At 40.5% G+C, this 12564-nt stretch overlaps 2 long non-coding RNA genes across 2 annotated transcripts; both read right to left on the bottom strand.

Annotated features, from left to right (window-relative positions):
- Positions 1–2386: 2386 nt before the first annotated feature.
- On the bottom strand, positions 2387–3415 carry LOC131024346 (uncharacterized). The gene is made up of 2 exons (XR_009101771.1): positions 3300–3415; positions 2387–2685 (listed from the first exon to the last, which is right to left on the bottom strand). It is a non-coding gene; the product is annotated as an uncharacterized LOC131024346 (long non-coding RNA).
- A 7448-nt stretch (positions 3416–10863) lies between these two features.
- On the bottom strand, positions 10864–11892 carry LOC131024344 (uncharacterized). Its single transcript, XR_009101770.1, has 2 exons — positions 11777–11892; positions 10864–11162 (listed from the first exon to the last, which is right to left on the bottom strand). It is a non-coding gene; the product is annotated as an uncharacterized LOC131024344 (long non-coding RNA).
- Positions 11893–12564: the final 672 nt, after the last annotated feature.

The raw sequence follows: 12564 nt of genomic DNA, 5'->3' as shown, positions 1-12564 counted from the left end.
CGTAAGAATTTGTTGAAGCTCGATTTTTTATGTTGTCGTTCCATTAGGCCACATCGGTTATTGTTTGCGGATTTAAACATAGGTGTTATCGATCGATAGGCCAACTTTTATTCTAGCTAAAGCCCATTTGTATGGCAATTGTATTTTCCATATTGTTAAATCTGGGTCAAGATTTAATAACATCAAAGGAGCTACTTCTGATATGTAGATCGAAGGTAAACGTAAGTTGAGTAGAACGAACGAGACTTTGGGTTTTTATTGGTTAAGGTTTTCAGTTAAAAAATAAGAGAGAATGTGTGTTTTTCATGAGTTTGAGCAGAGGACTGATCCCGACGAAAATAGGGTTGGAGGCGAAATAATAAAAATTGATCATCTATTTACTTTTATATAAATACAATATGTTACTATATAAATTTATTAAACTATACAAACTGATTTCTTCTAAAAGTTTTTACTTGCAAAGTCATTTATAATATAATTTGTTTCAAAATTTTCTAAATTTTTTTTTCTTTGCACAAAATTGCCAAACAATTAAATCATTTTTGTGACATTGACGATCTTAGATATAACTCCCTCCGTCACACTTCAATTGGCACACTTGCCTTTTTTGTTTGTGGCTTCAATTGACACTTTCCTAAAATAGTACTCCCTCCGTCCCACGAAGCATGATACAGTTTCCTTTTTGGTCTGTCCCACGAAGCATGACACGTTTCTAAAAATGACAAAAAATTTACCCTTTATTCACATTTTCACATTTTCACCTACTACACTTAACACATAAAATACCAATTTCTTAATTCTCGTGCCGAAAAGAATTGTGTCATGCTTCATGGGACGGAGGGAGTATGTGGTCCCTACTTTCTCTACTCACATAAAATAAGTGGACCCTACCTACTTTACACTCTTAACCCTTTATTCTTAATTTCCGTGTCCAACTCAAAAGTGCTAATTGAAATGGGACGGAGTGAGTATTTTAATACTTTTGACTTCAAGAAATCTCGTTAAGTTGATACTACATTAACGGGCAAAATAAAAATTCAGAATTAAAATAGCAAATAGGAGTCGACGCCAAGCCAAACTCGAGTAGCACATAATGAAACTTTTATTGTGTTTAATTTTGCATAATGCATAACAAAATTTAATAAATAAAAAAAGAAGGTAAAATTAAATCTACTGACCTGAAAATTAAAATCGATGAGCTTTCTGCCTTTGAATTTAAATTCAACTTCCAAATATAGTACAATAGATTGTAGGATTGAAGAACCATAGTTTTTAGTCTCTGTAGATTACAAAAACTTGATAGTATAGTAGAAGATTGTAGATATATGGTTTGTAATTTCTTCCAACTTCTATTTATTGTCACAGTCTAAAGTTTGATTTTTTTTTAAGAACTATTTTTTAATTTCAAGGGGGAGGGGGTAGAGAAAAGGGGATGGAATCCATTGTCCCACAATTTTATGTGTGTCACTGTGTCCCATGCTTTAAAAATATTTTTTATAAAAATAAATTTTATTATAATACTAGGAATTATAATTAAATTTTATTTCAAAAAATTAAAATTTTTAAAAAGTATATACCATGACTTTGAATTTATCAACCTATTATTAGCTAATAAAAATGAAATTAAATAATAAAAAATAATTATATGCACTAAATTGATGGAATAAACCCTAGTTAATAATCACAAAATTAAACTAAAGCAAACAAAATTGAAATTGAATAAAAAATATATAAGAAACTAAACAAAATTGAAAGTGAAAAACAAAGTGAAACATAAAATGTTGTACACTTAATCTCATTCCAGAGAAAAGAGAATAAATAAGTTGAAGAATCTAGAGAGAGAGTTGCATCGGTGCCTCACTGCAATCATGTTTGATACTTTGACATAAATAACTTTTTATTTTATTCAAATGGGTACAATTTATTTATCCCAAATGAAAACACCCAATAATCTATTACAATTATTTTGGGCTCAAATAAAATATTCCCTTCGTTCCATAAAAGTGTGCATGGGTGTTGGTGATATGAATCTTGCCGGTAACCTCACGAACTTCACCGGACTGTACAGAACATACGCACGGAAGATTGAAACAACCCAAACGGAAACAAGATAAAGTATGGAAGTTTGTCCCAAAACCCCTGACCTAATCTACGAAGTTATTTAGGGAACGGATCCTTAAACCCCAACGATGTGATTGGTGCAGCAACTCGGAGATGTTGAATGACACACGACGAGGGATGATGAACTCGCCGATACGCCGACATGTTGAATTCTTGCTTGGAATAATCAAGAAGAATTCGAAACTTGAGAGAGAATAACTCACTGTATTATTGTCACACCCCAATTCTTGAAATAATAACTATAACTGGGGTACGACTAATCATTTAAATGAACAAGGGAAAATCCTTGTGAAATCCGAATAAACGGGATAACAATCGGGCTTAGCCCCTTTGGATGAAGAAAGACAGGTATTCAAGTGATACGAATCAATCCACAAACATAACAACTTCAGGATCACAAGTTTAGTGTCATGCTTCAGATAACCAACATTCATTAATCGAAATACTTGAGAGTCAATAGTTTAGGCTCAACAAAAGATAGATATGGGCTAGTTCTACAGCGGAAGTCAAAATAAGGAGTTGAACTCTAGCCTCAGCTCTGCCCCGTCATCACCTGCCGTTAACCTGAAAACATTTGAAAGTATTTTTGGGCTAAGTACTAATGTACTTAGTGGGCTGCAACTTTAAAACATTTCATAATCTGAAGAACAGTTTATCCAATCATACTTGACATGACTTAGAAGGTTTTAAAGTGAAAGAACTTCTAAGCATGTTAAAACATTTCATTTATATAGATAGATATATATATATATATATACTTAGTTTGCGCGCAGATGTCACACTCATTTCTGTTACTCGCTGTGATCCCGGACCTCTAGCCACCGACGGATCCGTTTCTCCCATTTACTTGAACTGAGGGCGTAACCCAGACAAGTTTACTTTTGACCTCGGGACGCTACCCAGGCAGGCCCTTACATTACATGCTTCGGAACACATCCAGCAAGCACCCTTATAACGCCTCTTAGTTAGTGCCCGAATGGAGATCAACCCACCGAGTCAGCTAACGGTGTACACAATTCTCAAATAACATGTTAGGCTATAAGAGAACCTCAATTGATTCGTTGTGGCGAGCCTTAAACAGAGCAGAGTGCACATAAACATTTTATTGGATAAACAGTTTATATATAACGAACATTTAAGCTCATTAGCTCAATTATACATTTGGAAAATAAGCCCACCTGTATAGGCAATGCCTGTCGTTTAACGTTATCTCTGAATCGGAATAGCAGTGCTAATCCCCTTGACGTTCAAAGCCTACAAGAAATCTATTCTTAATAGGTCTCCTTGAATCTAATCTTAAGTCGTGGTGAAGTGCTTAACATTCTATGATTCACTTAGCCGGGTTTTCAAAATTTAATGAATAAATATTTGAAAACAAATCTCTTGAGTTAAGAACACCAACAATATTCTTACTCGTCTTTCTTTAATAATTGGAATTATAGTTAAAACCAATTAAATCATAAATACTTTTATTGCAAAATAAATGCAATTTCATGTCATGCTTAGCATATAATAAGTAATTTACTTAAAATATGCACATAATAATAATATAATATTATTATGCAAATTAAAATAATTAATCAAACTTAATAAGTCTAATTAATTAAAATAGTGCAGTCCATTTAAATGGAGAAACTGCACAGCCCAATGAATAAATTAAGGGCCCAAAGAATTAAATAAAAACAAAACTCGGCCCAAAACAAAAGCCCAACAGTCCAACCCTCAAGCCCTAGCCCAACACTCCCTCCCCCCTTTCCTTATCAGTCACGCCCCTCCCCCCTATCAGCCGCACACACACGCACACATCAGTTACTCTTCCTCTCGACTGCTCCTCTCTCTCCCTCTCAACGCGACTGCTCGCCTGAGCTACTCCATCGTGCCCGGCGACGAGCGCCGCTCCGGAACACTTCCCGTCGAACCCCCTGTTCTTTCTCTCCTCCTCGGCGACGACGAAAATGCCGCCGCCTTCCTCGGCCTCTCTCTCTCTCTCTGCTCGTTTCCGGCGACTGCAGCAGCAAGGCTGCCGCCGACCGCGACTCCCTCTCTCTCCCTCCGTCCGTGGCCGAGCAACAGCAGCCATGGCCGCCGCGCTCTGGCCTCCCTCTGCTAAACCCAGCTCCAACCAGCCCCAGTTCCCGATGGTCGACAACCCCCAGGCCGCCGCCGTCCTCTCCTTTTCCATTCTTCACCGTGGCTAGGCAGCAACGGCAGAGCCGCAGCGCCTAGCCTCCCTCTCTGACTCCCACCGACGAGCAGCAGCAGGAGCCGCCCGCCGAAGCCCTAGGCTCAACCTCCCCTGACTCGACTCCACAGCAAGACCAGCCCACCTCCTTTTCTCCAACCGTGGCCGGGCAGCAGCGGCACAGCCGCCGTGCCCTGCCTCCCTCGACTCTCGACTCGACAGCAAAAATCAAAGCTCAAGACTCTTTTTTTCCTTTCTTTTTCTTTGGCAGGTTATGCTTAAAATCAAGGAACAAATTGATGCTTCAAGATTCAACCTTTTCTTTATAAAACATGCGATGTATGTATATGAATGTGTATATGCCAGTTTGATTGAAAAGCTTGAAATGTGTTGCTCTATATAATGGTTTACTGGAATGGCACAAACGAAGTGCTTGATTAAAGCTGTAAAAGCTAATGAGATGAAGGGGTTCAAGAGGGAACCTTTATTACTTGTGAATTTCTCAAATCTGAAATGGAGGAAATATCTGAATCTGCTTGATTGCTGGAAGTTGGAAACATAAACATAGTTAAAATGGAGGGTTGTATCCCCAAGGAAGAAGAAGAGAATTGGTTGGAACACTTACCTCTGCACTTTAAACTTTGTTGGGTGTGTTGAAACGAGAAGGAGAAAGTGGATGAAAAAAATAGAAGGAAACTTGGCTTTTGTATAATTGAAGTGGCAGAGGATTGAGGATGAGATTGCCTGCAAAAGCATGGCTGAAATTTGACCTTTGGGGTCTGAGATTGGAGGCTGCCACAGAGAGTAGGGTGGCGGGTAGGGTGGCTGTAAGAGGCATAGGTTATGAGTGCCAATTGGACACTCCAAAATCCCTCAGGATAAAATCGTCGAGACTGTACTAATGCTTCAGGGTTTGCTAATTAAAAGCTCGTGAAAATGCTTGAATGTTAAATTAAATAAATATGCAATGCATATAAATTTAATAACTAAATTTACAAATACTTTTGTAAATCATTTTTGTCGGAATTAAAATAAATTCTTTTTTTTTCTTTATCCGGCGTGAATCATCTTAAATCTAAGTTCGAAAATTATTCTAAACTTAGCTTGAGGAAACGGGGTATTACATCCCTCCTTCCTTAAAAGAATTTCGTCCCCGAAATTACATACCTTGATAATCTAGTTGGGGATACTTGACTTTCATTGAATCTTCAAGTTCCCATGTGGCCTCTTCCATCCCGTGATGGTTCCACTTCACTTTAACGAGAACGATGTTCTTGTTACGTAAAACTTGAACCTTGCGATCAAGTATCTGGACTGGTTTCTCTTCATAACTTAAGTCCTGGGCTAGGACCACTTCATCGTGCTTAATCACGTGTTTTGGATCAAACACATACTTTCTTAACTGAGAGACATGAAACACGTTGTGCACGTCCCCAATACTAGGCGGCAATGCCAACCTATAGGCTACAGGGCCTATCTTATCTAGGATCTCAAAAGGTCCTATATAACGGGGTCGTAACTTGCCCCTCTTTCCGAAACGTATAACTCCCTTTGAAGGAGAAACTTTGAGGAAAACTCGATCCCCAACATTGAATTCTAACTCCGATCGGCGTTTATCGGCGTAAGACTTTTGTCTATCTTGAGCTTCTTTGATTCTTTGCTTGATGTGGTCGACTTTCTCAACCATCTGTTGGACCAGTTCAGGACCTAACAGCTTTCTTTCACCCACTTCATCCCAGTAAAGTGGTGATCGACATTTTCGGCCATACAAGGCCTCATATGGAGCCATTCCAATTGTTGCTTGATAACTGTTGTTATAAGCAAATTCCACGAGGGGTAATAAATCCTCCCAACTTCCACCTTTGTCTGAGACAATCGTTCGCAGCATATCTTCTAGGATCTGAATCGTTCTTTCTGACTGCCCGTCAGTCTGAGGATGGTACGCTGTGCTGAAGTTCAGCTGAGTGCCCATTGCTTCTTGTAAACTTTTCCAGAATCGTGATGTGAATCTGGGGTCACGATCTGACGTGATAGATACAGGTACACCGTGAAGGCGTACTATCTCTTTGACATATAACTTTGCAAGTTTCTCCAATCCAAATGTCATTTGAATTGGCAGAAAGTGCGCTGACTTTGATAATCGGTCCACTATGACCCAAATTGCAGTGTTTCCATGTGCTCCCACTTCCACTCGGGGATAGGTAGTGGTTGCAGCATTCCATACGGCCTTTGATGCACGGCCTTTACTTGTTGACAAGCGAGACATCGCTCGACAAACAACGCTACATCTCTTTTCATTCCTTTCCACCAGAAAATTTTCTTCAAATCCTGGTACATCTTTGTGCTGCCTGGATGTGCAGTGTAAGGAGTATCATGAGCTTCGCTCATAATCTCGTTCTTTAATTCTTCTTTGTGTGGGACACACAGTCTTTCACCAACCATAAGTGCATTATCCTTTGCTTCAGTGAATCCTTTCGTTTCATTCGTTCTTGCCGCGAGACGCATCTTCTCCAAGAACCAATCTTCTCTTTGTGCTTGCACAATTCTTTCTCTCAAATCAGGTTTAGCTGTTAGCGCAGCTACGCAACCCGACACTGAATCTGGGGGACAAACAATCTCTAAACTGAGTGAGGCGAAGTCACGAATCAGCTCCTTCTGTTGGGTAATGAAATACCCTAGCTTAGCCTTCGTCTTTCGACTCAGGGCGTCAGCTACTACATTCGCTTTTCCTGGATGGTAACTGATGGTGCAATCGTAATCCTTTACTAATTCGAGCCATCTTCGTTGTCTCATGTTCAAATCCTTTTGCTCGAAGAAGTACTTTAAACTCTTATGATCTGTAAAGATCTCACACTTAACTCCATAGAGGTAGTGTCTCCAAATCTTCAGCGCGTGCACGACGGCTGCTAGTTCTAAATCATGAGTTGGGTAGTTCAGCTCATGGGGCTTCAGTTGACGAGACGCGTATGCTATTACTTTCTGATTTTGCATCATCACGCAACCCAATCCTAGTTTCGAGGCATCAGTATACACCACGAATCCTTCATTCTCTTCTGGTATTGCTAACACTGGTGCAGTAGTCAGCCTAGTCTTGAGCTCCTTAAAACTTTGTTCGCATGCTTCAGACCAAACGTATTTAGTCCCTTTTCTCAAAAGCTGAGTCATTGGCCTAGCCAATTTCGAGAATCCTTCGATGAATCTTCTGTAATAACCTGCTAGACCGAGAAAACTCCTGATCTCATTGACATTTGATGGTGCCTTCCATTCCTTGACTGCTTCGACCTTGGCGGGGTCTACTTTGATTCCTTCAGTCGACACGATGTGACCGAGAAACATCACTTCTCTCAACCAAAATTCACATTTGCTGAATTTGGCAAACAGTCTCTCATTACGCAGGGTTTCAAGTACGATGCGCAAGTGCTCTTCGTGTTGTTCTTCAGTCTTAGAGTATATGAGGATGTCGTCGATAAACACTAAGACAAAACTATCGAGATATTGATGGAACACTCGGTACATCAAATCCATGAAAACTGCTGGGGCATTCGTTAATCCGAAAGGCATCACGGTGAACTCGTAATGTCCGTAACGCGTTCGAAACGCTGTCTTTGGGATGTCTTCTCTTTTCATCTTGAGTTGATGGTAACCAGATCTTAGATCAATCTTGGAAAACACACCGGCTCCTTTCAACTGGTCAAACAGGTCGTCTATCGTTGGAAGAGGATATCTATTCTTTATTGTGAGCTTGTTCAATTCTCTATAATCGATACACATCCTTAGTGAACCATCTTTCTTCTTGACGAATAAGACTGGTGCTCCCCACGGTGATACACTAGGTTGTATGAAACCTAGATCCAACAGTTCTTGCAGCTGCACTTTCAATTATTGTAACTCTGGCGGAGCCATCCTGTATGGTGCCTTCGACACTGGCGCTGCCCCGGGTTCTAGATCAATCGTGAATTCTAGTTGTCGGTTCGGTGGCATACCGGGCAATTCTTCGGGAAAAACATCCTTGAAATCTCGCACCACTGGAACCTCTTCGATCGTTTTCTCTATTTCACGTTCTCCTGTCAAACTGACTAGGAAAGCCCGACATTCTTCATTTCTCATCATCCTTGTGGCCTTCATCGCCGAAATTACTGGTACTCTTCCTCCCATTCTTATGCCATGAAAACTTGTCTTTTCCTCTCCAACGGATTGGAAAGAGATCTTTCTCTCGCTACATAGTATCGTGGCACCGACTTGAGTAAGCCAGTCCATCCCTAGGATTATGTCAAATTCTATCATAGCGATGACATACAAATCTGCCTTAAACGTTTCGGCGCCTATGTTCAACTCTAAGTTCGAGATAATGTCCTTAGCAGCTAATCTTCCACCACCAGGGGTGCTAACCTCTAAAGTTGTCTCAGCCAATTGTGGAGTCAGTTCTAATCTCTTACAAGCAGCATGTGAAATGAAAGAGTGGGACGCTCCAGTATCAAACAAAGCTATAATCGGCACGTCGAAAACATTAATCATACCTGCCAGATTTCCTTGGTTTCCTGCTGCTTGGTTTTGGTTAAGGGCATAGGCCCTAGCGTTTTGGGGCGGCCCCCGGTGTCCTCCACGACCCTGGTTCTGTGGCTGTTGCGGTGTTCCTCCTCTCTTCCTTGGGCATGCCGGAGCATAGTGTCCAGTTTCTCCGCAAGTAAAGCAGACGTTCACTCCTCTCAAGCATTCTCCCAGATGGAGTTTCTGACACTTCGGGCAAGGTGTTTTAATAACTGCCTGATGCTGTTGGTTCTGAGGCTGATTCTGATTTTGGTTTGCAACCCATGGTTTCTTCCCATTTCCATTTCCAGTTCCAGGGTTTCCACCCGTTCTCTCGTTCCACTTTCTTTTTCCTTTACCACCATCTTGAGGTGGTACAAATCCAGACTGTCCCGGAACTTTTCCTTTCTCCCTTGGTAGCAATGACTCAATGGTGAGAGCCCTGCTCAAAGTTTGTGCATAAGTAAGACCTCCCTGACTTGCTAGGGAGATTGATATCTCGTGGCGCAGTCCATTCCTGAATTTCTCGGCGCGTTTCTCATCAGTGTCCACTAATAGTGGAGCATATCTTGACAGCTGGTTAAAGGCCCTATCATACTCAATTACTGTTCCAGCCCTTTGCTTCAAATTCCAGAACTCGTTCTGTTTTTTCTGTCTATAGCAGCCTGGTATGTACTTCTCGTACAATTCAGTCTTGAAATCTTCCCATGTGAAATTTTCCCATTGTTCCTTAGTCATTGTGCGCCTCACCGATTCCCACCAGAAGTCGGCTTCGTCTACCAGTTGGTAAGTCGCGCAAGTCACTTTGTCTTCGTCATCGCAACGGATGTAGCCGAAGATTCTCTCTACTGCTCTAACCCATTTCTCGGCGTCCGTGGGATCGCCTAGACCATCAAACGTTGGAGGCTTTTCCTTACGAAACTTTTCCTCAACAGTACGCTCTGGTGCTACTTGAGGGATAGGCTGTTCAGGGATGAATCCCCTGCCGCGTCCGCGACCACGTCCTCGTCCCCTACCGCGTCCTCTCGGCGCGTCTTCCATTCTGATTAACGGACGAAATCAACACAAATGTGAGACTCATTCCGCATGCATGCATACATGTATACATACATAGACATACCCAAGGTATATTGCTTCTATAGTATAACCCTGTGAAAGGCTAATTCTATTTGAAAACTGATCTTAACTTAGTGGAGTACTTAAGTGAAACCTTAATCTCATAACATTGCTTCTACGTTATAACATGTCTATGTTAAACGTTTCTATCTTACCAGTCCTTACTTGAATCGATCAAGCGGAGCTATCACGACTAACATTTCCAAGGCATTCTTGGGTGGTACTCAAACAATTGTAAGAGGATCCTTCATTCTGATCGTATAGGCAGTGAACCTAAAACGATAACATAAGCTTTCATTCATTCATTCATTCCTTCATTCATTCGTTTCTTTTGAAACCTTTAAAAACACTTGGACAATAGATGTCCCATTCCTTTAAAAACTTTGCTTTTGCTGGAAAGATTCAAGGAATCTAACTCGACCATTCGTACATTGATTCGTTAAGGGCTCGGGTAGTCCCAAACACGAAATAACATTCATTGAGTCGTTATGGGTTCGGGTAGTCCCAAACACGACACTATCGTTAAGGGTTCGGGTAGTCCCTAACACGATATTAGCTTGGTTATATGAGTCGGAGACCCAAAATAACAATATGAAATCGATTAGCAATTCATAACTTATAGCATATGGAAAGCGATAAGCAATTCACATAGCATCATTCATTGAAAGCGCGCACTTCTTGAAAACCTTCAAAATATTTAATAACTTTGAAACTTTTAAATCGTACCTTTTTCTTGCAGCAGTGTGACGGCGAGCTGAGGTTCAACAACTTTCTTAGGAGTCTAGAGGTACTAATCTAGATTCAACATTAGAAGCTTTTGGTTATCAGAGGCATGAAAGAAAACTTATGCTCTGATACCATTCTGTCACACCCCAATTCTTGAAATAATAACTATAACTGGGGTACGACTAATCATTTAAATGAACAAGGGAAAATCCTTGTGAAATCCGAATAAACGGGATAACAATCGGGCTTAGCCCCTTTGGATGAAGAAAGACAGGTATTCAAGTGATACGAATCAATCCACAAACATAACAACTTCAGGATCACAAGTTTAGTGTCATGCTTCAGATAACCAACATTCATTAATCGAAATACTTGAGAGTCAATAGTTTAGGCTCAACAAAAGATAGATATGGGCTAGTTCTACAGCGGAAGTCAAAATAAGGAGTTGAACTCTAGCCTCAGCTCTGCCCCGTCATCACCTGCCGTTAACCTGAAAACATTTGAAAGTATTTTTGGGCTAAGTACTAATGTACTTAGTGGGCTGCAACTTTAAAACATTTCATAATCTGAAGAACAGTTTATCCAATCATACTTGACATGACTTAGAAGGTTTTAAAGTGAAAGAACTTCTAAGCATGTTAAAACATTTCATTTATATAGATAGATATATATATATATATATACTTAGTTTGCGCGCAGATGTCACACTCATTTCTGTTACTCGCTGTGATCCCGGACCTCTAGCCACCGACGGATCCGTTTCTCCCATTTACTTGAACTGAGGGCGTAACCCAGACAAGTTTACTTTTGACCTCGGGACGCTACCCAGGCAGGCCCTTACATTACATGCTTCGGAACACATCCAGCAAGCACCCTTATAACGCCTCTTAGTTAGTGCCCGAATGGAGATCAACCCACCGAGTCAGCTAACGGTGTACACAATTCTCAAATAACATGTTAGGCTATAAGAGAACCTCAATTGATTCGTTGTGGCGAGCCTTAAACAGAGCAGAGTGCACATAAACATTTTATTGGATAAACAGTTTATATATAACGAACATTTAAGCTCATTAGCTCAATTATACATTTGGAAAATAAGCCCACCTGTATAGGCAATGCCTGTCGTTTAACGTTATCTCTGAATCGGAATAGCAGTGCTAATCCCCTTGACGTTCAAAGCCTACAAGAAATCTATTCTTAATAGGTCTCCTTGAATCTAATCTTAAGTCGTGGTGAAGTGCTTAACATTCTATGATTCACTTAGCCGGGTTTTCAAAATTTAATGAATAAATATTTGAAAACAAATCTCTTGAGTTAAGAACACCAACAATATTCTTACTCGTCTTTCTTTAATAATTGGAATTATAGTTAAAACCAATTAAATCATAAATACTTTTATTGCAAAATAAATGCAATTTCATGTCATGCTTAGCATATAATAAGTAATTTACTTAAAATATGCACATAATAATAATATAATATTATTATGCAAATTAAAATAATTAATCAAACTTAATAAGTCTAATTAATTAAAATAGTGCAGTCCATTTAAATGGAGAAACTGCACAGCCCAATGAATAAATTAAGGGCCCAAAGAATTAAATAAAAACAAAACTCGGCCCAAAACAAAAGCCCAACAGTCCAACCCTCAAGCCCTAGCCCAACACTCCCTCCCCCCCTTTCCTTATCAGTCACGCCCCTCCCCCCTATCAGCCGCACACACACGCACACATCAGTTACTCTTCCTCTCGACTGCTCCTCTCTCTCCCTCTCAACGCGACTGCTCGCCTGAGCTACTCCATCGTGCCCGGCGACGAGCGCCGCTCCGGAACACTTCCCGTCGAACCCCCTGTTCTTTCTCTCCTCCTCGGCGACGACGAAAATGCCGCCGC

The sequence above is a fragment of the Salvia miltiorrhiza genome, chromosome 5 (assembly GCF_028751815.1).
Source record: "Salvia miltiorrhiza cultivar Shanhuang (shh) chromosome 5, IMPLAD_Smil_shh, whole genome shotgun sequence".
NCBI lineage: Eukaryota > Viridiplantae > Streptophyta > Magnoliopsida > Lamiales > Lamiaceae > Salvia > Salvia miltiorrhiza.
Note: the sequence above shows the minus strand (reverse complement) of the source record. Positions and strands in the feature narration are given on the sequence as shown.